Source organism: Dama dama, chromosome 33 (assembly GCF_033118175.1).
Source record: "Dama dama isolate Ldn47 chromosome 33, ASM3311817v1, whole genome shotgun sequence".
Taxonomy (NCBI): Eukaryota; Metazoa; Chordata; class Mammalia; order Artiodactyla; family Cervidae; genus Dama; species Dama dama.
In genome coordinates this window covers 53,989,320-54,017,117 of record NC_083713.1, presented here as the reverse complement: position 1 = coordinate 54,017,117, position 27,798 = coordinate 53,989,320, and the positions used below count along the sequence as shown (strand labels likewise).

Here is a 27,798-nt window from a genome sequence, read left to right as displayed (position 1 = left end):
CTTAAAGCTCAACATTCAAAAAACTAAGATCATGGCATCTGGTCCCATCACTTCATGGCAAATAGATGGGGAAACAGTGACATACTTTATTTTTTTGGGCTCCAAAATCACTGCAGATGGTGACTGCAGCCACGAAATTAAAAGACACTTGCTCCTTGGAAGAAAAGTTATGACCAACCTAGACAGCATATTAAAAAGCAGAGACATTACTTTGCCAACAAAGGTCCATCTAGTCAAGGCTATAGTTTTTCCAATAAGCATGTATGGATGTGAGAGTTGACCTCTAAAGAAAGCTAGTGCCAAATAATTGATGTTTTTGAACTGTGGTGTTGCAGAAGACTCTTGAGAGTCCCTTGGACAGCAAGGAGATCCAGCCAGTCCATGCTAAAGAAAATCAGTCCTGAATATTCATTGGAAGGACTGATGCTGAAGCTGAAACTTCAATACTCTGGCCACCTGATGCAAAGAGCTGACTCACTGGAAAAGACCCTGATGCTGGAAAAGATTGAAGGTGGGAGGAGAAGGGGATGACAGAGGATGAGATGGTTGGATGGCATGACCGACTCAATGGACATGAGTTTGAGTAAACTGTGGGAGTTGGTGATGGATGGGGAGGCCTGGCGTGCTGCAGTCCATGGGGTCGCAAAGAGTCAGACATGACTGAGCAACTGAACTGAACTCAATGGCAACTTAGACTTAGTAAATAAATATTTTTAAATACAGCTTTCAAGTTCTAGTACTTTTTATAATTGAAACGCCATGTTCCATTTTCAAGTAAGAATAAATACTGTATTATTCCTGGAGTTGTTTTCCAATGTAACCATTTCATAGTATTTAACTTTTGAAATCATCTATGCTGAAATACTTGGGCCTCCCTTGTAGCTCTGCTGATAAAGAATCTGCCTGCAAGGCGGGAGACCTGGGTTTGACCCCTGGTTTGGAAAGATCCCCTGAAGAGGGCATGGCAACCCACTCCAGTATTCTTGCCTGGAGAATTCTTATGGACAGAATAGACTAGTGGGCTACAGTACCTGGGGTCGCAAAGAGTTGGACATGAGTAAGCACAGCACAAGACTCAACCTTCAAATCTAGAAAGAAAACAATCCACCACTAAAAGAATATAAGTAATTAAAAATTAGTCTCCAGAGAAGATAAAAATACTAATAAATATATGAAACATGTAAATGAAAAAATGGAGGCAAGTTTATCATTCCATCTATTTTTAGAGAAACACTAAGAAAATACTTATCAATATATAATTTTCCATATTTTAAAATGAGCATGAACTTTATATGAAAAATAAATCCTAATCCCAGGAAAGTGTCATGTGGCATTTTTTTAACTTTATTACCACTTTGTTGACTCTCTGTCCCAGAGCAGATCACCTCCAACATTAATACTCTGACCTTATAGAAAAGTGACAGATAAAGTTTACGGTGAGAAAAAATGAGTTTTTATGGGTTTCCAAAAGGGAATTCTTAGGACACTGAAAGCCATATAATAATATTGATTGGATACCCAACTTTTTTACTGCCAAATTACAAACTTCAGATTTCTGGAAAAATGTCCAAGTGAACTTGCAGTAAAATAAAGTAAAAGAGAAGCCTGAGCTCATGATAAAAAGTCTAAATCGCTTTGCAAACTTTCAATATACAGATGCAATATTTTTTTTTTTTTTAATCAGATCTTTTTAAAGTTTTTAGTATCCCAAGGTTGACCTTTCAGTTTGGAACTGAGTGATTTTCTTCCAGACATTTATCCAAAGTCACAGATAGGCTCACACCTTTCTGAGCACATAATTTCCATGATTATTTCTAGTTTCCTTCTCTTTTAAAGGCAAATGTACAAGGTACAGACACAGGATTATTTTCTTGTAAAACTATCCTCAAAAATCAATTAGAATATTCAAAATATTCCATTTTCACAAATGAAAATAAGTTACTTGCTGAAATGACAGTCTTCCATTTCACTGCCTTAAAAATTAAGCTGGCATGGATAATAAAAGTGTTTTCTAACTGGATATGCTTGGCATTCAAATATTTTTAAAACAAATACTAATCCATAATTAGATTTCACAGGCACAATCTATAGAAAATAGAATCTGCTTTTACTTTTCTGAGAGCAATGTTAATGATTTGATATCAAAAAATCTGTAACAAAATCACTGCTTGCACAAACCAATAAACAAATCTTCAGATGAATGTTTATTTTCCTTTACAGTCTAATTTTTTTTTTTAAGATTCATTCATTCATTCAGCAAATATCCATTGCACCTACCACGTGCCCATTGCTATTTTGGGTACCTGGGGATAAACTGGGCAACAAAACAAATGTTCCTGTTATTGTAAGAAATTTCTTTTTAATTGGAACAAAAAGACAATCATGAAGTAAATGTATATCAGATGGTAGCAAGTACTATAAAGAAAAATTAAAATTACACAAGGTAATAGAGAATAAGGGCTGCTGAGGACAGGGGCTGGGGAAGGGTAGGACTTTTATGGAGTTGTCAGAGGACATTTCACTGACGTTGAGATGACATCGAAACAGAAATCAGAAGAGAGGGACGGGGCTCTGAAGGTGTGGATGGTAAGCCTTCCAGGCAGCCGGCAGAGTTAGAGTCTGAGATGGAATATGCTCACCATGTGAAGACAGCAGGAAGGTCTGTGTGACAACAATAAGCATTTACTGAATGATAACATTCTAAAAATTATGCTAAGTGTTTGGTGATATTAAAATGACCCAAATATTAAATACAATACAGGCTGAAAAATGTTATAAACCACTTGAACTCGTCTCAAAGAGGGACCAATACCAAGTACTACTTCAAGAAGATGAACCAAGGGCCAGAAAGTACAGTGGGTCAAGATCCCAGTAACAAAGATGAGCTGAAGAAATGTGCAGATACTCTTGCTTCATTTAGCAACTGTTCAACTCTTTTCTCTTTTTGCTTTCTTCAAAAATTCAGACTAAAATACTTAGTTTCCCAGATACAAGGAAGACTGTTACACAGTCTTCCAAAATGACGTTAAGTGGAAAGAAGGCTCAAAATTGGAAAGCAGCCACACTGGGAGCCAGGACAATGCTGAACAACTCTGAACAAATCAACAACCTGTAGGACTTTTAGCTGACCCACCCCAGGCCTCTGGTATCAGGCCCTCCCCTCACAATTCCTTCTGCCCTTGGCCTGTTCATCATCTTCAAACTCAACTACATTTAATCTGTCTTCTTTCTTCTTTCTCTGAAACTTACAGATATTTTAGTGTCCATCCTCTACTCAAAAACCAATGACTGAGACTTCCCTGGTAGTTCAGGCAGTAAAAACCAATGACTGTTTCTACCTGAGAAAGAAAATTACTTAACAAGAAACAAGTATGTGCATGCATGCGCGCTCAGTCGCTAAGTCATATCCTACTCTGTAACCTCACGGACTGTAGCCCGCCAGTCTCTTCTGACAATAGAATTTTCCAGGCAAGAATCCTGGAATGAGTTGCCATTTCCTAGAGGATCTTCCCGACCTAGCGATCCAAGCTGTGTCTCCTGTGTCCCCTCCAATGGCAGGCGGATTCTTTACCACTGAGTTCCTTTCTAGCCTCAGTTCCTATCAGTCATAGACAGTTACTTCAAACGCAACAGACTCCCTGCCATTTTTCAAACATTCCATATACATTCCCACCATCATGCACAACTAGTGCTGTTTTTTCTTTTGGGAATCCTTTCACCTTTGCTACCTGTCAAATTCCTACATAGATATAGTTCAAGACTCCATTGAAGTCCCATCTCATCCATGAAGGTTTAAGTCAATTGCTTACTCACATTCTTGCTGGGACAATCCCATGGACAGAAGACCCTGGCAGGCTACAAAAATTCCACAGGGTCACAAAGAGACAGACACAGCTGAGTACCTGAGCAAAGTCATCCCATCAGGAGTAATTGCTCCTTCCTTTGTAGTAACACCAGCTTCACTTGCACTCTAATAACAGCAGTTACCACAACCCTACTCATACTATAGTGTATCTGTGTGTGCGTCTTCCCAACCAGATTTTGTTTCTGTGGCAGCAGAGTTTGTGTACAATCCATGTTTATATCTATGCAAATCCCAGCAAAGTACTTTGCACACAAGGCATTTCAATAAATGTGTTTCAAATTCTCATCAAAAGACTATAAGAAGCCTTCACAAAAGGTGAAGGGGAAAAAAGAGGTATTCCTGAAATGAAAATTACAGCAGCATCATAGAGTGAGTTGTCCAGTTATTCAAATAAGCTCTAAATCATTGTAAATATCATTGAATGAGAACATAAAGACAACAAAAAATAAACCATGAGTGGTTAGTGGACAGCATAAAATCAAAGAAGAGTGGGAAAATGAAAAGTGTAAAGCAACGTATATTAGGAAGCATTACCAAGGAATACTCAAACAATTCATTTAACAAGTATTTACTAAGCGCCTACTTTAGGCCAGAAACTCAATTAATTGCTGAGAATACGAAGGTGAAAATATTGAGAAAGGACTGAACTTTTTATAAGGAGTATTTTTTTAATTTATTTTAATTGGAGGTTAATTACTTTATAATATTGTGGTGGGTTTTGCCATACATTCACATGAATCAGCCATGGGTATACAAGGAGTATTTTTAAGTTCAAAGTGTTGGCTTATAAATTATTACTTCCTGAAGTATGACCAAAACAGCATCCTAAGGACCCAAAGGCTATGGATACCCAAATTTCAAATCCAAATCTAGAAAATGATCTTGCCTAAATTGTGATTATGTAGGCATTCTCTCCCAGGACTGCTTCTGAATGTTAAAAGGGCTTCCTTTCTTTTCAGTGGCTATAAACTGCTCAGATAGAAAATTTGAGTTCCAGATACCTGAATACATTCCCTACTCTGAGATAAGTTCTATCCATGCACAGGTTGTTTTAGTAATTAAGGTACCAGCAACCCTGCCATCGTGAATAAAGAGGGAGGAATTTATTAAAAACAGTGCTGTCTAGGGGATGTTGTGTGGGAGATGAGTGGATAGTTGTTTGCTGTGTCCTCTGAGGTCAAAGTAAGAGAAAAAGAATGAAGGTACCACAAAAAGGATTTGGGTTAGACATAGGAAGAATTGTGAGGCACTGATTGATGCCACCAAGATATACTCTGAGCCATTTCTTCTGTAGATCTTGGGGGGGAAAAAAAAAGAGGTAGCCTGCTTTCTTCTAAGATAGTTCAGAGCAAAGCAAGCAGATACAAAGATGACTTTGTAGGGTTTCTTTTGGACATGTTTCACTATTGTATCTAACCATCTGCATGTGTACTGGAAAAATATGACGCTATCACTCTTAAGAATTAAAAGAAAGAATATACCCGAAATGCCATCTAGTATAAAATCTGATTTAGTGGGCTCTTAGCCACAAGGATCTAATAACTCCTTTCTATAAACCAATATCAATAACATAAATTATCAAATGACTTATTTGCCTTTTTAATAAACTCAAATTGCTTATTTCTTTAAAAACTGAAATCTTAATATATGAGTACTATAAAATATCCTTGTTTAAACAACAATCCATGCATGGAGTTAAAAAGAAATTATATCTTTTTATTTGCCCATGGAATAACTCAATCCAACGACAGTACTGGTACTGTTATTCTGAGGATTTTTCTATAAGCCTTGTAACTGAGTATCTTCTATTCAAAACAACTTTGACATCTTTACACTGATGTCCCCTTAGCCATAATGAACGACTGTATAAAATTTAGTCCACAATCCCTCACAAATTAAAAACATGACTGTGCCCTTTACATGTATAAATGATATATACCAATATTAACAAATGTAATATATTTCTTAAAATTCATTCATTCAACAAATGTTTTATTGAGGGTCTATCTAGGCACTATGCTAGGTGTAGGGACACCAAGATGACCTAATTAGAGTTCCTGCCCTCAGTCACAGAAACATAACATCACAATATCAAAACACACTGTACTGAATGTCAAAAGGAAACAAACCTTAAGTTGTTTTCTACACCAAGTACTCAGAAAGTTTGAAAGTCCAAGCAACTAACTATACACAAGTATGTCAGATAACTTTAGGATGGGTCACCTGACACTCATTCCAATTCTCCTTCTTGCCTTCCTCCAAAATAAAGGCTCGAAAGCTAAAATACCTTTTTTAATTCTTGCCCACAGTAGTAGATATAATGGGCATCTGAATTAAATTCACCCATTTCAGTCCATTTTAGTTCACTGATTCCTAAGATGTAGATGTTCACTCTTGCCATCTCCTGCTTGACCATCTCCAATTTACTTGACTCATGGACCTAACATTGCAGGTTCCCATGCAATATTGTTCTTTAAAGCACTGGACTTTTCTTTCACCACCAGACACATCTACAACTGAGCATCATTTCTGCTTTGGCCCAGTGACTTCATTCTTTCTGGAGCTATTAGTAATTGCCCTCAACTCTTCCCCAGTAGCATACTGGACCCCTTCTGCCCTGGGGGGCCGGGGGAGAGTGGGGTTCATCTTCCGGTGTCATATCTTTTTGCCTGTTCATATTGGCCAAGGTGTTCTCACGTAAGGATACTGGAGTGGGTTGCCATTCCCTCCTCCAGTGGACCACGTTTTGTCAGAACTTTTCACTAAGACCCATTCATCTTGGGTAGCCTTGCATGGCATGGCTCATAGCTTCACTGAGTTACACAAGCCCCTTAGACACAAGGCTGTGATCCATGAAGGGGTTAAACAAAGAACTGCACTGTATTTCTATAAAGGCACCTAGTGGCCTCCTGAACTCCATTGGCATGGTAGGAATTTATGTGATCCTCTCCCTTTAAATCTTTATTTATTTGTTTTTAATTAAAGGTAGGTTGACTTCGCAGGTGGCTCAGTGGTAAAGAATCTGACTCCCAATGCAGGAGAAGCAGGAAACACTGGTTCGATCCCTGGGTCGAGAAGATCCTCTGGAAGAAGAAATGGCACCCACTGTAATACTCTTGCCTGGATAATCCCATGGACAGAGGAGCCTGACAGGCTATAGTCCACGAGGTCGCAGAGAGTCAGACATGACTTAGCAACTGAACACACAGGCAATTAAAAGATAATTGCTTTATAATTTGTGTTGATTTCTGCCAAATAACAACGTGAATCAGCCGAAAGTATATCCCCTCCCTCTTAAGCCTCCCTCCCAACCACCCCTGCATCCCACCCCTCTAGGTCTTCACAGAGCACCAGGCTGAGCTCCCTATGCTATATAGCAACTTCCCACTAGCTAGCTATTTTACACATGGTAATGTATATATGTTAATGCTACTCTCTCAATTTGTCCCATCCTCTCCTTCCTCCACTGTAGCCACAAGTCCGTTCTCTTCATCTACGCCTCCTAAAATACTTTTTATCTCATTCTAGAGGTAGTTAAGCTCCAGGAGTTGGTGATGGACCCGGAAGCCTGGCGTGCTGCAGTCCATGAGGTCACAAAGACACAACTGAGCAACTGAATTGAAGTAAGAGGTAGTTATGTGACACTTTTATCCCTGAGATGTAGGCAGAAGTCCCCATGAGCAAGCATCTGTTACTGAAGAAAAAGAGAAAACTCTCCATGAAAACTTGGTTTCTGGGCTCCCTTTACTTTTCTTCCTACTTCAAAGTAAACACAATTTCTATAGGTGGAAATGTCATCTGTGGAATAAGAAGCAAGCATTTTGCACCAAGGATAATGGAACAGGATGATGTTACCTGGACCCTTGATGGCATCAGTTACCTGTGAACTAACTGCCTCCAGACGTCTTATAACAGGAGACAAATAAAATCCTTACTCAACTTAAGTCACAGTCAGTAAGATTTTCTGCTACTCGTAGCCAGAGGCATTTTTACCATTAAAAGGAAGCTACAACAAAGAGATGTTTAAGTTGGACTATCTATGATTCCTCGCTTGAGCCAGAAGGCTGTGATCTAGTCCTTTTTAGCTAGAAGAAATGAAAACAATTTTGAATTTGCATGTGCACAGTCTTACTACAATCTTCTATAACCCAGATTACTTAAATAAATATGTTCTAACTCTTCCATGGATATTCATTTGTTGCATAGTCATTACAAGATTTTTTTACTTCTTTTCCTAACTGAAACTTTCAATCCCCCAAACCTATAAAATAACATTTCTTACAGTATGATATAGATCACTCATATATGTAATATACACAAACAGCTGAAGAAAGGGGCAAGAAATGAGGATGGAGAGAGAAAACAAGAGGAACCTAGCTTACCTGAAAGTATAAACTATGTTTTTCAATGTTGTGAGCATCTTTAAAAAGTATCTTCATAATGAATTAAGACCCCAAGATTAACAGAATTTTTAAAATAGGAAAGATTCCCCCAATTTGAAACCACTGTCTCTGTTTTTTGAAAATTTTTAACTTGGAAAATATAGACTTCCCTGGCAGTCCAGTGGTTAACATTTCACACTTCCAATGTAGGGAGCACAGGTTCAATCCCTGAGCAGGGAACTAAGATTCCATATACTGTGTGGCGAAGCCAAAAACAGAAAAGCACGCATCAACAAGTATTGTGCATCCAGCTGATGGGTCACTAGAATGATCGCATCACTGCACTATCCCACCTATCTCTAGCAGCCTCCCTAAGAGAGTACTCTATCTCCCTATGTAAGTTTCAACTGGACATATTTTAAGTATGTTCTGTTCTTGGGATAGTTTCAATTGTACACTGCTAAAAGATTCATTAATTTCAACCACCATCAACTCCATACGCCACATATACTTTTTCTGCCTTTTGTGTTCAAATATATTTCACTGTGGCCATTCAGAGGAAAATTATACATTCCAATAACACTTGAGTTCCCCTCAGTTACCCTTTCAGTGGCTCAGGATAATGACAGAGTAAAGAATCGTGTTCTTCACAGGCTCGCTCTCTTTTTTTTTCCTCTCCCATTTGGGAGAATTTCAGCTTCAAATCTCTTGTGCCAAGAAGCAATGGGTAATGTCTAATACTCTTCTCTAACAGTAGCTCACTCTGGCGGGAATGGGAGGAGAGTCAGGAGAAATCACTCACATTCCCAGCTTTGAAAAAGTCTTAGCATATGGAATAAGCAATCTCTTACCCTATCTTCCTAAAATAGAATTATGGAATCATAATAGGTAAAGGGGCCAGAGGAAAAGGAAACAGAATTAGAAATTTTACAACTATCTGTGAGTATGGGTAATGGCTAAAATCTAGCCCTAAATCCCCAGTGAAATCAGTCCAAAAAAACACCTATAATTCATAAAACCTGGGGCTTATTTATTCCTTGGCATTGTTCATAGGTAGAGACTTCCTCTGTAAAAAAGATTTTAAAAACCACATTCTCATGAGACAGCAAGAATGAGAGAAATATGGATAATAAGCATAGATGACACAAATGCCTTGGTTTTAAAATCAACACTCAGACAATCTACCACAATCCCTATGACCTCAAAAGAAAATTCAGAGAATAAGTCTCCTTTGTTTATGTCATCTCAACTTCAATTCCATCAGGAGTTATCTCCTTTAAAACAAATATTTCTAAGGCCCTTACATGATAGGAAGTCCTTTTTCTCAGGCCCATTTTTATTTGGTTATCTTTTTAGGTGCACTAAAGATTGAGTTTACAATAAGCTGAACAGACAGCGTACAAAAGGCTTTTAGAACTATACCATATGGTCCAGGGAAGGGAACAATCTGGACGATCCCCATTTCAATCTGCAAGCTTGTCCACCTCTATAACACATTATACCACTGTAATAAAATATTAAGATGGAAACGTAAAAGCGAAAATAGTTTATCTTTAGCATTACCAGGCAACCACACTTCTGAAAATTTACTGATAAACTTAATAAACATTTAATTTATATTCTGAAATTTTGGTATGTAACACCAGGCATATAAACCTAGGTGACTGTTCACTAGAAACAATATTTCAGCAGGGATATGTGTGAGTATTCAACCTATGCTTCAGAAATTTAGAAGGAAAAAAAAAAAAACACTTTTACAGGGGGTATATTGGCAGGGGCTGATGTAACAGATGACACATTCTTGGAAATCAAATAAAAGCAATAGGGAAATACCCATTGTTGCCTGGTGAAGGCCTAATCACATGGACACAGCTGGAACCAATGTAGATCATTCATTAATAAAATTGTATTGTAGTAGCCACTTTTTGATGCATTTCAATTGCTGCTGTAGCCAAATCTCTGAATTTCTTTGTTCCATGTTAGCAAGATTGCTTGAATGGGAAATATGAGAAGATTTAGAACGGGGAGAGGAGGGAAACAAACCTGTTCTCATGCTAAAAATGAGACAACTAGCTCAAAAAGCTAAATGTCACTTTACCTTGCAATCTACTTATACTATCAGCAGCTTAAAATATGCAGCGTAAACCTGAAAGGGGGAATTCATATGGTACCATGGATAAAAAGTGAGCAGTGTGAGATGCCGCAGAAAACATATGAAAAACTTGTGAAAGTATTTTACAGAATGATGATATAAGATGTTGGGAGAGGGAATTAAAATGTATCAAATACTAAGGGGAGAATCAGACAACTGAATTAATATAAACTCTTTCATGCAATACTCTCTATTGACTTTTACACTGAAGTATGTACTATATGCTTAAAGGAAAATCATTCATATTTTTGACCACAGAAACTTAGAAATCACTATTTGTCATCACATGTTACCAATATTTGAGATCAAACAGCCCTTTTCCAGAAGTTAGGTTTAAAATCTGTACTGAAATTCAAATGAAATAAAATATTGGCTCTAATTATAAATGTGGTATGTACTATAATAAAGTTATAATAAATTTGGTATTTATCCAATTTTGCTGGCATCCATTAATACATTTATTTTTCTATGTTTCTACAAATATAATGACTAAGCTTCTATATCATAATTTCTGCAAACTGCATAATATCAAATCATAAAGATATAGCAGCCTTGATATGAAGCCTGATCTAAACAAAACTGTAGAATTTATTACTTACAAAAATGAAAAACTCAGTAACATTTATCAAAAGCACTGCTCAAACATTATAGGTCTTAGATATATTTCTACTATGCCTCTGTGTATAATTAGAATAAACAAATAAATAGCACAATTTTCATGCTGCAGTTTCTAATTCATCAAAAGATATATTCCTACCACAAAACAGATAAAGGGCTTAACTGCAAATAAAAATTATACCAATGGAGAAAATGTATTTAAAGTCAATGAACAGTATTCCATACAAAATTAACATTCAACATAAGTGAACACACAGAAAGAAAGAGTTTTTGTCTGTATTATCTTTAACCTCCAATTCTACTATTATCAAACCTTGACACAAAGGACTCAAGACAGTCATGCACTTAACTGGACCAAGAGGAAAAAACCGTTTCACTGGCATTCCTTCTCAAAAGCATCATGATCCTTTGGCTTAAAATGTTGACCTAAAGATGTAATTAATATAACTTAACAAGCACCTCACCCAGATTAATTTGAGCTACTCTACAGAAAAAGCCACTTACATACAAGTTTAAAAAAAACACAGCATTGGGGGGACTTGAGAATCATAGCATTTAATACATGTGCATTATACGTACAAATCAATTTGAGTATTTGTTTGTTTTGCTATAGTAATGAGCCAATATGTTGCTGAACCTGTCTTGAGAATGAGAAAAAATAACAGGTGAGTTTATTTAATGCACATTTCAGATATACCTGTTTTACAAATCCTTTAATTATTTTAAAACATGTTCTAAATTTTTAAAAAATCTCTGGAAAAAAAAAACTTTAGATTGCACATGTTTATCTTAATGTATCCATAATAGATATATTTTCCAACATGTATAAAAATGTTTCACATTAATCATTCTAACACAAACCACTGTTTACTTTCTTTTTAGTCATATTTGTCATACACTTACAAATCTATGTAAGTTTTTACTCTCAAAGGAATTTTCTCATTGCCAGAAATCATTGACAATTTTAAAAAATAAAAGTCAATCAAAATATCAATCTCCTCCTAAGAAAACACATTTGGCCTATTTATTCTTACTCTGAGTGTATTTTTAAAAAAACACACACTAATTTTTAAAATAGATCACTTGAAAGTGAATCATTTGTTTTGCTTAATACAACAAAAAACATTTACATTTCGAGGAACATTCTAGAAAATTTCACTGAATGGTTGCTCATAGTGAAAATCTAGTCTCCTCTTCAAATCATTACTTAAAAATCATAATGTTACATTCTCACATTGCTTGTAATAGTAGGTTACTAACTAAATTTAGAAAAAATTGGAAACCTAAAAACACTTTTGTATTTTACCTTGCATTTTGACTTCAGAAGAAAAAAATTTTAATGCACATCCTTGTATTTAATGGAAGCTCACTTGCTTACCTAACTACACGTGTCAAACATTCCAAAAATGAGTATTCTATCTATAAAAGATATGAACTGACTCTGAGTTTTAGACAAAAATAGAAAATAACAGCAAGTTTTTTGGTCTGAACAAGAGACAGTCTGGCATAAAAATCTATATAATATAAGCAAATATTACTCAAGAGTTTCAATTCAAACAATAAGTTGTGAAGCAAGACAAGATTCCTACCAATCAAAAATACTGTGTCAACATGACCCAAGTTAGCAATATTCAGAAGGGTTTTGTGAAAAGTGGGGCAAAAATGCGACTGCGAAGGAAATCTCTAGAAAAGCTGGAAAAGGCAAATTGAGCACAACCTTCTATAAGGAACAATGCTATTAAGTAAACATAGAAGTTGTGAGGAAAATGTCTCTATTTTTTTTAAAAGTTGGTTTTTCTTTTTTTTTTTTTTCATGATGGTGTTCCAAGTGAAGAAAAGAGGGAAAAGAAATGGTATAAGGAGGAAAAACGAAGGCCTGCTCGCCTTCCTTCAGTGATGCTGGGAGGGCACACCCTCTGCCTTATGAAAACCACCGCCAGAACCAAGCTACACAAAACATTTTGGCTGCCAGCCTAGAACAGTGCCAGGCTGTTTTTTATTTTTGCGCTAGACTCCCTCAATTGAGACAGTGTGGGATTGTCACTTTGATGCACATAGAGAACAAAGAATAATATAGGACAGAGGGGGGTAATTTTTTTGCCCCTTTAAAGTCAGGTTAGCATTTTGTTTTCTTTGACAGGTCTTGAAAAGACCCAAGAAACAAAAGTTATGCTGAAGAATGGATCAATTGCCTGAAGAAATTAGCGTTGAGTACAATATTGTCGACAGTTTAAAAGCCATGTGAGAGATTAACATTTTAAGAAATCAGACTTAAAAGGGGTCCAAGTCATACATTTACCTGTTTAAGAGGCCACAGACCAAGAAATACATGATTGATACATCATCACATAATCTTATTTAAAATCTGATGGTATGAAGGAAGGCCATAAAATCTGACCAAGAAAAAGAACAGATATAAGTATTAAAAATTTCAGGTCACTCTTCAGAGGCAACTGTGTGAGCTGCTATTGTGACCTTGAGTTTTCCAAAATTAAATAATCTGACTAAAAGATTATAACATTAGAATCTGAGTATTTTATGCCTTTATAAGGAAAGAGGTGATAAATGATCAAAAATGTTTAAAGAATTAAACCACAAATCATCTACAAAGTTGCCACAGACACAAACAGGAAAACCGTCTTTTCTATCCTATTCAATTCTGTACTAGAAGCAAAGCTAACACAAATGAGAAAGCTAAGTGTGTGCTGCTGCAAGCTTAAACTAAATCTACTACCTAAATCTGAAGACCGAAAATACCAATAAGCCATTAGCTCCTAGAGGTATGACCTTTTTCTCTCTAATGCACAAGATAAGGAGAGGTAGAGGTCCATTTCCTACCAACCAAATGAAAAGAAAGAATGAACTACGCCAAGCCCAGATCCCATGCTGGCATATTTTACACTAAGCTCAGCATCGTCTAGAAGCAGTATACTTCTCACTGCCAATCAGGGGGGAGAGAAGTTGTGAAACTAATACAGCATTGATGAATAGCACCAAAGGCCTATGAGTCCCTTCCTCCTGCACTTCTCCACTCAATCAGCTGTAAAAAGAAGACCAACGGCTGTTACAGAAATAGCAAGAACCAAAGCGCTTGCCTCAGATGTTATTCATGGAGGCATGGAGCATTTACCACCTGAGCCTATCTAATTTCTGACAGAATGATCCCCTGCCCAGTTTTGTTCATGGCCACAGATTCTGATAGCAAGTCACAATCAAGTGTTGGGAAAGGCAACAGGGGAGGGAGGATGTGAAGAAGAAACGGAGAGAACAGTGGTCAAACTTCAAACAATATACATGCTTCTCTTACGTAAATTAGCGCCCATGCACAATACCTCGGGACAACAAAACCTGTGACAAAGGTTTCAGGTACAACGATTTGTTCTGGGTGGCAAGGGTAAGTATGCCATATAATAAAAAAAAAAAAAAAAAATGCATTATTTTGCTCCTCACTGTTCTCCTTTTGCATTTCCTTTCTTTCCTCTGAGATACACTGCTGATGCTATTACCGCATGGGACACTGATAGTTGTAGGCAAAGCATTCATGTATTGCCAAAGTGGTCCAGAGAGTGATTTCTGGTTGGCTTTATTTCAGCAAGGAATATGAGGCAAAACCAGGAAGCAAAAAGAATGAAAGGTATAGAAGTCAGGCGATAGCCTGTGTTTTCTGTTTATTAATGATGCAGATGAAATGGGCAGAAATCTGGAAAAAGCAGCCAAGTTGACTGAATTACAAAGAAAGATTAAGGAATTAAATGTGTATAACTTGGCTGACAACCAAGGAACAATATGAGAGTTGTCCACAACTCTCCAAAGTATATACATAAAAAGAAGAGCAAGGGATTTTTATCTACTATAGAAGTGTGATATATGAAATAATGATGAGATAAAATAAACCTAAGAAAGGATATTTTTCTTTCTTCCTAGAAATATGTATCATCTTATTGACCCACAGTGCAGGAAAGAGTAGATAATAGGAAATGACCACATACTGCCAGAGGACTTCATTAGTGGAGAAATAAAAATGAAATCCTGTTTGCTTACCTGATGATCCAAATACAGTGATGTCTCTCTTCACATTTGTCCAACCTAGCTAATGCAGAGATACCTGTGAAATCACAAAAGACATAGTAAAGTTGGTATCTTCAAACTAAATCCAATCTGAATTCCGAATCCTACCTGGACAAGAATTTACTTGAATGATCTACTAGTCTGATTCTTGGACAACCCAAGATGGAAGAACCTCTAAGAAGAAAAATATTCTGAGACTTAATTAATAAGAGATTTTTTCAGTCTTTCCAAGGATTTCCCATATTAATTATAACTAAAAAAAAAAAAGTAATTAGATTAAAGCTCCTTAACCTTGGTACATGGACAGCCTTCAGGAGTCCTGAATGTACTCCTGAATGAGATATGCAAAATGTGTGGGTTTATGTAAATGTATTCCTCTCTAGGGAGAAGGTCAATAGTTCATGAGATTTGCAAAAAGGTCTATAATCTAAAAACCTGTCAAGAACCTCTGCTGAGTATAGTCTAAAATCTCAAACGCAGGTTGGAATGCATATGGATAATCAGTCCAGATTTGGGGGTTTCACCCCAGGGAAATGGTAGAGGTGTACAGACACTTGTAGATCTGGGGTAAACACCTTAAGAACACTACTTTTTGGAAGAGCATAACATCAAGTTTAAACTGTTACTTAATTCACACAGCCCTATGTTCTCTGTCTGCCATGCACAGTGAAGACAACGGTATCACCATACACCCAAGGGTGGATATTCTGACTTGCATCTTCTGTATGTATTAAAATCAGAATCCTTAGGTATATACATACTGACAAGGTCAGAACTAACACAGCAACTCATCCCAAAAGAATCCTACATGACAAGCAAAAAAGAGGAACTCCCCAACAGTTTACCTAGCACAAAAGTCACAGGAGGAGCCAAACACATCTCCTAAAAGAATTGTTCAAAACAGTAATCAGAGTCACAATAATCTACACCAGAAAAAACGAACAGGTCAGAGAACCTTCCATACATCAACTATGAACAAGATGGGAAAGCATTCACAGCCAAGACAGGATCCGGAGCTGAGGTCTCACCAAAACAAGGACAATAATGAACAAACACCGAGAAGACATATATCAAGGGAAGAGGAAAAAACCCCTCAAAACTGGCTTATTTCAGGGGCTTCCCTGGTGGTCCTGTGGTTAAGACTCAGCATTTCTACTGTAGTGGGTGCAGGTCTGATCCCCGGTCAGGGAACTAAGAGCCCACTGGCTGCAAGACCAAAAAATAAATAATATGTGAACATCATAAAAAATTATTTTAAAGATGGTTTATTTCAAATAACAATTATGTGATATAGTCTCTCAAATAAAAAAAAAAATAGTGTTTTTCACCTTGTGTAAAACAGATAACTAGTGAGAAGCTGCTCTATATAACACAGGAAGCTGAGTCTGGTGCTCTGTGACGACCTACAGGGGTGGGAGGGAGGCGCAAGCAGGACAGGATACACGTATACTCATGGGTCATTTGAGCCACAACACAACACTGTAAATCAATTATGCTCCAATTAAAAGTTACAAAAAATAAAATTTTTAAGTAGTGTGTTTAGACATTCACCTCCTGAGCATCTCTCAGCATGGCTCCATCCGGTGCTGGGAATTCATCAGTGAATAAGACAAGCACAGTTTGCCCCGCTGGAGCTTAATTTTGGAGCAGAGAGGAAGGATGATGGGAGACAAATCTATCAGCAATACCATTTCAATGTGTGACACTGAAGCAAAACGATGTGACCGAGGCATATGAACACGGCCTGCATCTATCTAGTATATCACAGAGATGTTCGCTCCAATCCTCAAAGTTAGTCAGGGACATACAGAACTGAGGCAGGGAAGGGACTGTGAGGACAGCTGGTCAGACCTCTTCACTTCAGAGATGAGGTCAGGAGAGCTGTTCAGGAAGACAAAGAATCACAACTTCATTATGTCCAAAATCAAAACCCACACTAGACTAGTTAGGATTTCATGACACACGCTCAGTCTTCAGAGAGAGGATTGAGAACAGGTATGGAACAGCATTCCTGAAAACCTGGCTAGGACACTGAGTATTTCATACCCTTCATATTTCATACGGAGCCACCATCTATTCAAACCCTTCAGAAGGATGCACGGAGACAGTAATGCTGGTGCGTGCTTGGCGGCTCAGTGCTGTCCAACTCTTTGCAATCCCATGAACTGTTGCCCTCCAGGCTCCCCTATCCATGTAATTTTCCAGGCAAGAATCCTGGAGTGGGTTGCCATTTCCTACTCCAGGGGATCTTCCCAACCGAGGGATCGAACCCCTGTCTCCTGTGTCTCCTGGACTGGCAGGCAGATTCTTTACCACTGAGCCACCTGGCAAGTCCAACACTGGTTACATGTGTATAAAGAATATGAGTGTTGGGCCTAACCTTTGAAATCATACTTTTTCAATTTGAACCCAGTAATGTGCAAGTCACTCAGTTGTGTCCGACCCTTCGTGACCCCATGGACGGTAGCCCACCAGGCAACTCCGTCCATGGGATTTTCCAGGCAAGAACACTGGAGTGGGTTGCCATTTCCTTCTCCAGGGGATCTTCTTGACCCAGGGATTGAACCTGGGTCTCCCGCATTACAGGCAGACTCTTTACCGTCTGAGCCACCAGGCAAGCCTGAACCCGGTAAACAGAGTGATAATTCAAAAGTTGTAAAAATAATCTTGAAGTTCAAAAACAAAAATAAATAAAACAATACTGAGAGGAAAAGGTATGGAAATCTATTTATATGTAAAGACATGCATAGCGTGATCCCGACTGGTGGAGGACCTAGGACTTTAGCCTCAATGAAGGATACTAGCATTCCACCTTCACACACTATCATCACCCCTGCCCTCTGGAACTCACTGTCCACCAGCGGAGATACACAACAAACATCTACACACAGAAGCCCTTCCAACTGTTAGATAATGTTGTTCAAATAGTCTATCTCTGAGAGCCTAGTTGCTTAAAAACGTCTAGAAAGACAGACACACTTTAAAAAAAAAAAGTAGAAAGGATTCTATAAGCTATCAACAGAGAAATGTATTTTAAGTTTTTTTTTTTAAGTTGTTTGAGAAAAAAACATGTCAGAGATTTCAAAAGATCAGTGATGCAAAGCTTCCCCAAAACTAGAAATCTATTTACACTATTTGCTTAACCTACAGCATCCAATCTAAGAAAGTAACCTGAGTCCTTTTCTTTTGACAGTGAGCAGATTCTATGACATCTGTCATCTCACTGACCAGAAGTGATGCTGTAGACTTTACTAGGCAGCAGAGTGACCTATTCCTTCCTTCTTGGTCAAGAGAGAGTCTTCCACCCAAAGCTGTAAAGCTGTCAGGGATGTAGTAAACCCCTTCCCTTAAACTTCTAACAAGTCAGAACTTTCCACAAAATCTACTCCCCAAAAAGGCTTATTCACATGAATTTGCTTTGTGTTGCCATCATTCACTGTCTCCATTTTTAATTTAGTGGTATTTTTAGCCAAATGAAATGAAAATACAGTTTTTCTCAATCTGTCTCAGCTCTACTCTTCATGTTCTGGGACCCAATTCTTGCAATCCTTTAACAACTATTTATTTCACACCAAACTAGACATCTCCCTAAAGCTTACCAATCTAGCCTCCAGGCATATTTCTTAAATAAAAGCTGTAGATCTTTGTAAACCTAAAATTTGCATACTAAAGGAACAAATCAACTATCAAAAGACCTAGTAGTATATAGCAGTTGCTCACCTCTAAGCAGAGTTTTAAAATTCATTTCAATTTATTATTTTTTTAAAGAAACAGGTATTGACTTTTTCCCTTTGCAAAATACTATGTTTAATGGCCTAGTTAAATTAGAGGTGAGGGTATGAAGCAAGTGTTTTAAATTGGTAAATTCTAAATAAAAGTACATCAGTCAAAAGTTTTAATAAGACTCAGCAGGACAGAGAAGAATTAACAGTCTGTAGGTATCAAAAAGGAGTGATAGACAATGATAACCTTCATCATTTGCATAGGGATTTATAATTTCATTGCTTCAAGGTTAACGAAATCATGTGGTATTTTGCCCATTCTCATCCAATAATGGATTCCTTGGTTTGTATACATTTATCAACCAAACCAAGTAAAAGAAGAAATGACTGAAATGTTACCACTTAATCTGCTGCATTTTTTAATGTACTCCTGGGTACCAGCTATCATAATCTGTTCTAACCAATAACTGGGTACCCTAAAATAAAAACATAAGGTTTCCAACAACATCTCATAAAGAGCAAATTTAGAATTCTAAAAGTCCAGTAGGCTCCTAAACTGATTTTTTTAATTAGATACATTCCTTTATTTACTTTGTACTTCAAGTCAACTGTTGTTAAATCGTTCCTTCCACCAAATAGTAACAAAAAATACAGACAGATGAATGTATTCAAGACATAAGGAGCATGTAACTGGATGGAGAAACACAAGCAATAGACACAAATAATGAGTTAAAGTAATAAAAGGATTGGAGGCTGGAGCAATTGTTTTCAATCATCACAGGACAAAAACAGTACACTACTGTGGCCTTGTCTCACCAAGCACCCAGAATGTGCCCAAGCCCACTGCTCTGCTTGGTACCCAGGTCTAATGAAAATCTGCAGTCTACGCTGGCTGCACAACAGAATCGCCTGGAGGGCTTAAAACAAAACAAACAAACAAAAAGGTAATACTTAAACCACATGATCAGAGACTTTGGGTTCATCAATAATTTTTAGGTCTCAGGTGATTTCTTACACATGCAGCTATGGTTAAGAAACACTGCTCAGGGGTATTGGGTCTCAAAGTATGGTCCCTGGACCTGCAATGGAAGCAACAGCAGCGGCAGTAGAGAACTTATTAGAAATGCAAATACCCAGGCCCCAGCCCAGAACTACTGAACCAGGAAATCTGGGTAGGACCAGCAGCCTATATTTTGATGAGCCCTTCAGGAAATTATGAGATAGATTAATGCTTGAAAAACACAGCTTCAGAATAAGAAGAATCTGGGTTTCAATCAACTCTCCATAGTTTACTTACTGAATGACCACTTAGCTCTCTAAGCCTCACTTTCCTCATCTGCAAAATAATACAGTCAGCTAAGATTTGTAAGCACTTCCCCCGTGGCTCAGTGGTAAAGAATCCACCTGCCAATGCAGGAGTCGTGGGCATCATGGCTTCGATCCCTGGGTGGGGAAGATCCCTGGAAGAGGAAGTGGCAACCCACTCCAGGATTCTTGCCTGGGAAATCCCATGGAGAGGAACCTGGAGGACTACAGTCCATGGGGTCACAAAGAGTCAGACATGGCTAAGCGACTGAGCACACACACATTACATGCCAGAGAATGCACTAACAAACACTTTATACATATTAATTAATTTAACACAACAAGCTATCAGGTAGGTATTACTATCATTTATACCCACTGAACATTACAAAGCAAGGAAACAGAATCAGAATTTGAACTCAGGTTTTTCAAATTCCAAAATCCTTGCTCTTTCCCTATTTCACAAAATATGCTGACCTGCTCTTTCTGCTTCTCTTCCTCCCTCCTCCCTACTGTGTTCTCTCTTTCCCTCTCCCCTATTAGTCTCTGTCTATTTGTCTTTCTCACTTTCTTGGGAAATTTATTTTTCTACTACAAAGCTAGAGATTAACTAGCATGTACGGTGTGACTACTGCTATAAATCAGAAAGAAAAAGATTAAAATTTAAAAAATTTAAAAGCCACAGTAACGAAGTCACTAGATTTAGATACACACTTTGCAAAATACAGAAACACATATAATTTAGTTCTAAACTGGTGAGTCACAAACAGAAGAAACTCAGAAGTTCATGAGACTGGAGCTCAGAGACCAAAGCGTGACACCAGGAGGAAGTACAACTTATCTTGAAACAGGATGAAAAGTCTGTCCAGAACAGGGGGAGAAAAAAGGGTTAGAGAGAAGTAGAAAGCAAAGCTAAGCTCAATGGGTCCTCACGGAGAGTAAGAAAACTTTCACTTCAGTATAGTAAAAATATAAAATCTTTTTTCACAGAATATTTTTGACGCATTGATAGTACAAACGTAAAGTCAAATCACAGATACTTATTCTAGGAAAAAGGATACTGGAAAAAAGTATACAGAAAAAAGGCATTTCTATTACAAAAAGTGTTGCATATGCTCCACCCTTTACTACAGTGTTTCCATGGGCTATTTGCACACACTGCACAGTCCTCTCAGTCATTCACTGATCCAGTCAACAATGACTGATCCCTTTGAGTAAGGCATCAAGGATAAAAAGATAAATAAGATAGTGACCCAGGGCACATGGAGCATTTATATGAGAAACAGACTGCAAATGTTATATGCAATATTTACATGAAGTTACTAGGAATTCCAAAGGTCAATTCTTAGGAATGACTTCTGTGAAATTCCTGCAAGTCAATGTAGTGTAAACTAGCCAAAGCATTCTGCATCTACAATACACAGTACTTTGTCTATGGTAGCATCAGACATCATTTCACAAGTGGAGCATTCCCAGGACCATCCATGCTGTGGCTGACTTATGGCTAAGGAACACAGGCAAATGTAAAATCTAGAGGCGAGCTTTTTCATTCATCATTCATTCCACTTTTCTTGAAGAACTAAAGAAGAAACTATGCTCAGAAGCCCACGGGAAGATTCTACCTATGTATTAATGCAGGAAAATATGAGGCACAATGGGCTGACTGAATTCACTAGCATCTCTGTCAATGATAGTCCAAGGCTGTGTAACATCTTCTTTAACTTTATTCTAATCTGACAATTCCTCAATGCACATTTGTCTTTAAGAACCAGTTTAGAAAGCATGTATTAATATATCCACCATCCTATGCTTAAATGATGAGGTGCTATAGTTATTTTTTTCTTAGAATAAATCTGAACCAAATTTGCTATGATATTAGAAATTACAGCATTTTTCAAGCTACACATATTTAAGAATCATCTTTAGTAACACTATTTATTAATAACTTATACAAACACAATATATTCCCTGGTGGCTCATCTGGTAAAGAACCCGCCTGCCAGTGGAGAGGCAACTGATGTGGGTTCAATCCCTGGGTCAGAAAGATCTCCTGGAGAAGGAAATGGCAACCCACTCCAGTATTCTTGTCTGGAGAATTCCATGGACAGAGGAGCCTGGTGGGCTACAGACCATGCGGTTACAAAGAGTCGGATATGACTAACCACCCACACACAAACACAAACACAATAATCAAAGAACTGAACCCCAGAGTTAAAACCTACCTAGCAAACTAGTTTTTATCCCACATAGTATCTAGGATATACATAGTGTTAAAATTAAAAACAATGGTATACAAAAATTTTCCAGTACTTTGAGTAACAAATTTCTTTGGCCCCAATATATCCAATTCATATTTTACTACAGTAGTTTACTAAAATTCAATCTCCTACCATCTCATTCTTTAGCAATATAAACTGCATATAACAATGTAGTAGGATTAAAAGGTTGGTATATGAGAGTAGTTCAATCTTGATAAAAGTGGTTGGTATAAAATCATCTTTTAAAATATTCAGACGATGCCATCCAGATAGCCACATGCACTTGGATCTATACGCCTTAAAAAAACTTGTTTAGATTTACTGAAGCTATACCTGCTGTCAAGAAACAAAAAAGTGATGAAGGCTGATCAAATGCCACTTTGCCTCCAGGATCGTGTTAATGTTTTCCACTAATGCCATCCTAAAAGTTAACAGTCAATGTAATCCAAAGGTTTCTCTTTATTTCTATATTTAAATCATCACAGGTTTGATCAAGCATGCAAATCCCTCTGGGCTCAGGGTTGCCATCAAAATGTCTTATAGGAACATTAAAAATTGAATGGGCATAAACAACTCCAACAGTGCAAAGCTCATGACAGCATCACTGTGATCTTTGTGTTTCATGTGCAACAACACTGGGGAAGTTTGCAAGGGAATCTGAGCAACTAATTACTAGCTTTTGCTTGAGGGCAGGTGTGCTGCTCCCTACAGGTGTCTCGGCCGCTGCACTCTGCCTGCTGCATTGCCTCTTGAAGACATTCACTGTAACGACTTGCTGAAGCCCTGCAAAGCATCTGAAAGAATACTAAACCGTTGGGTATTCAGGAAGAAACATGTTGTGACTCCTTCTTTAAGATCCTTCACTAAGGAGAAATAGCAGTTGGAGAGGCTTTACGTGGTTTGTGAAAGAATAGTATAAGGCAGTATAAAAAGTAAACATAAAATTATATCTATCAATCACACACATTAAATGAGGACACCAATGTTGTCTCAGTAAGTACAGAGGGTTTTTCAAAGAAAATATTGTTATTTTTTAAACGGGATATAAAAAAGCAAAAACTAGATAAATAATAAACTTATGTTGGCCCAGCTTTTTTCATTCATGCAAGAGAATGGCCAGTGCTGGGTGTGCAATTTTCAAAGGATCAAAAAAAATAAATAAATAAATAAAAAGAGAGAGACAAGTTATCCACTATAAGAAATTAGCAAACAAAATAGTCATCTGCTGACTGGGGAGGCATATATACCATTCACAAATGATGCCACATACAAGATTCACATTCCTTAAGATCTTTGCCATAATATTTCATAAGAAATAATAATGAAAACACACACAAAGCAGAGACAAATGTCTCCTGCTCTGCTACTTGCTAACTGCATAATCTTGAGCAAAAAACTTAAACCTTTCTGGGTTTCAATTTCCTCATGTAATAATAAACTAAACCCAACTCTTCAGGGGGTGTTTTTAAATAAGACAGTGTCTCTTAACTAATATTTGAGCCTGAGCCTGACTTACAGTAAGGGCTTAATAAATTATAATTAGCATCATAATTTCTAAACACATTAGTCTCTTGTTCTGAGCAGAGCACTAACCAACAAAAAGCATTTTAGAAAGTAAAGACTTATCAGTAGTATGCTATTCAAAAATGTGTTCTATGGTACATTTTTTTAAATACAAATATTTGGACTTTTAAGCAGTCAACCAATAAGTAAACACACAAACACAACATTTAAAACATTTAACTAATTCCTTTACTATCTGAATGATCACTCAGCTTGGTAAAAAGCTCTTATTTTCAATTTTGAAATTTTGTGAAGAACTAGTCACTTTTATACCAATAAAGGATAGTTCTAATAATATTTCAAAATTCATCTTACTAAAGAATCTTTTTGGTAATAGATTAACGTTCTTAAACAATAAATCTACTAGAATAAGAATATATTTTTACCAATTATTTTCATCCAAAATTCTCCAGAGTTTTTCTTGAACTAAATAGAATTAAGAGGATATTTCAGACCATCATTAATATCAATAGGGTAACCAAAACATCACTTTTTTCTAAATTTTAATAAAAGCAAGAGTTAAAATTGTTTCAGACTATTCTCAAAGAGAGAAAAAAGTTTTAAAGCAAAATGTGTACAAAATACATAAAAATAACATAGTATTCCAAAATTAAGAATAATGAGACCCCTGGGCATGATCAGAATATAACTGTTGGAAAAAAATATCCCTCCCACTCTCAGTAGACTATTACATCAGAGGCTTATTTCTTCAAATCTGGACAACGCAATAACCTTCTGTTTTCTCTTTCTTTAAATCTTTCCTCCTCCTGTTCATCCTCCAGTTTCCACTGGCATTCCAGTCATCATGAATTTTAAGAACTGACCTGCTGTGCTTTCCTTCACTCAGACCTAATTATGTCTCATCCACACACAAAAATCTATTCTAATGTGGAAGAAAGGCATATCAATACTTAAACAGGTATGTGTGTGCACACATGCACAAGCGTGCATGCACGAAGTGCTAAGAGAGGATAAATCAGAGGTTGATTCATTTTGCCGACCGTAAGTCAAGGAAGGTTTCATATAATTGATGGAGTCAGGTGAAACAGTACCTACAAAACAAATGCAAAGCTTCAGGCCATTAGCATCCATTATTAAGCCTCAATCTACCCCATTTCAGCTGCTTCCTGAATTCTCCTCACATGGACCTATATATCCGCATTCTCTAAACACAGAGAAACACATTGCAGCCACCTGACCTCTGCCAGTCCCTCTGCCTTGAATCCCTTTTTCATCTTCTTCATCTTTAAAGTTTAAAAAAGAAAAAATACCCTTATATCCTTATATCAAGACATTCTCCCTTCCACTTATTTTTCTTACATGGTTAAATCAAGGAATCAAAAGGCTTTTGACTTTGCAACTGCCAGCAGGAAGACAGTGTTAACTCCTGCAAAAATTCTGAAGGAAAGTGATTTTCAATTTAAAATGTAATTATTCAGGCAACACTTTAATCAAGTGAGAAAACTGAATAAAGATATTTTTCTCTCATGTACCCTTTCTCTGAAAATTACAACAAGATATATAACACAAAAAATATAGGAATAAGACAAGAAAAATGAAAACAATATGAGATTCAGGAAAAGACAAAGGGAATTTCTAACAGTAAAAGAAAATCACACGACAAGAACACATCTACATAATGAGATGGAAGGAGAATGGCAGTCTCCAAGAAACATATATTCAAGAAAAAAAAATGGAAACAAATAAATTCCCTAATATGATTCACCTTATAGAAAATTAGATTAAGAAGTTCCTGGAAGCTCTTGAGAAAGAAATACTGAGTAACAAAGAAGCTAGATAAATGAAAAAAACAAAGCATTACTATCTTGATGAAAAGCAAAAAATCAAAGGCATATTTCTCATCAGAGTTCATTATAATACTTAGTTATAAATAATATCTGAAAAGTATAATAATGTAACACCAAAAGCAAGTTAGCCGAAAGTTGTAATCTAACAATATTGTAATATGTTGAGAAAAGATGGAAGTATAAAAATGAAAAATCCTCAAAGTCTGTACTATAAAGTCAACAAGCAATATCCAAAAGAAATGAATCAAAAGGTAACAATATGTACATATGTAATTTAGCAATATACAGTACATGATAATCAGAAGACACAGATGAAAGGTTAAACATGGTTGCCTGTACAGAAGCAGACCGGAAAGAGTAGGTAAGGCACAACTGTATTTTCTTTCTTTCTCAGACACGTGGCATGTAGGATCTTCACCAACCATGGATCAAACCAATGCCTCCTGCACTGGGAGCAGAGCCTTAACCACTGGACTGCCAGGGAAGTCCCACAATCATATTTTCTAATAGGCTATTTACAACAATTAAAACTTTAGGTGACTGTATTACTTTGACAAAATAAGAACTAAAAAGAAAGAATCAATCATGCTCACAAGAATAGTTTTGACAGTGTTTTTCATAAGACTAAAAAGCAGAAACAATCTAAATGTTCAGTAACAGGTGACTGGTTAAATTGTCCGCTTGCTAAGTCACGTCTGACTCTTTGCAAAACCCCACGGACTGCAGCGCTGCATTGGCAGGCAGGTTCTTTACTACTAGTGCCACCTCGGGCTTCTGGATACCATCCTCCCAAATGAGGAAATTTTAAAAATAACTTGTGCATTACTTTATTTTTTTAAGTGGGGGGGGGGGGGCGGATATTGATTGACTGGTTTTGAGAAGGATCATAAATCACCATATAAGTTCTCAAATTTATTGTTCTTATCAAATTGCTGTTTAGTTCCATCCCACATAGTTTGTCTCTCTCAACCTGACTTCTGAAACACTTTTTTCTTTTTTCTGAAGGCTTCAGGGAAGTAGGGTTTAAACAGAGATCGTCAGGATTTCTTAATAGATACACACTTATCATTCCACAATGCCAGTTACTTAAGGATTTCATTAGTAGAACATCAGTTACCCAGAGTGTTACTATATTAAATAAGCTTAAAATAGGATTATTTGTCTTTATGTGAGTTTAAGATTTCCAAATTAACTAGAAATTTAAATATGTTTGGTGGAGCAAATATGAAAAAACATTTCATAATGTTTGGCTTTTATTTAGAGCTAGTTTCGAAATGACTAATAAATGAAACAGCATAAATTCTAGACACAGAACATTTCTGGGCAAAATCAGAAAACTCCAGTCATTCTAATATGCAAAAGTTTCTTAACTCTTTCCTGTAAAAAGGAGTAAATGTTCAGTATATTTGATTAAAAAAACTAGTCATAAAAGGAATCTAATATTCCATTTTGGTGGGTGGGGCTATTTTCTCCATGAGATCAACTGCTACTTCTCTGCTGCTTCAGAATAGACTACATATGAGTAAGAGGAGCTACAAAGAACAGAATGTTATGAAGTAAAGAGCTATTTTATCCACCCTAACTCTGTCCCCAGAGGTCCAAGCAGCAGGGCGTAAGGACAAGGCAAACGGCCTTTCACACAGCAAAGTTAAACTGTCTGTCTGTTGAGTGACAACAGAATGAAACAAAGAAGGTATTAAATTCTAACAACAAGAACAGGCTCTCCAGATTTTTATTTCTTATATCATTTACCAACTTTTATAAACAAGGAGATAACAGTTGAACTACTAAAGGATAATTTACTCCACAAAATAATGTGTCATGAGTTGGTTTTATATATTAAATTACATGCAATATAGATTTAAGTTATTACAGAGAAGAGGCAAGGCAGAAAAACTCGAAACCCAAACTTTTAGGAATAATACCAAATGAAATTCATTTGAGCATCTCAAATTTTTTAATACAATAAAACATGTTCATTTTATAAAAAGTCAATTTGCCATCAATTTTTCAAGAGCATGTATCTTCTGCATTTAGCAAAACACACTAGTAAGAAT

General features: G+C 36.8%; 1 protein-coding gene across 4 annotated transcripts in view; it reads right to left on the bottom strand.

Annotated features, from left to right (window-relative positions):
• The window catches only part of GTDC1 (glycosyltransferase like domain containing 1), a 406,950-nt gene that overhangs the window by 311,256 nt on the left and 67,896 nt on the right, over positions 1-27,798 (bottom strand). For all 4 annotated transcript variants that reach the window (XM_061135437.1, XM_061135439.1, XM_061135436.1 and 1 more), the window contains one exon: positions 15,059-15,122. The gene's annotated coding sequence lies outside the window, so the exon portion shown is untranslated. The remainder of the gene's footprint in view (positions 1-15,058; positions 15,123-27,798) is intronic.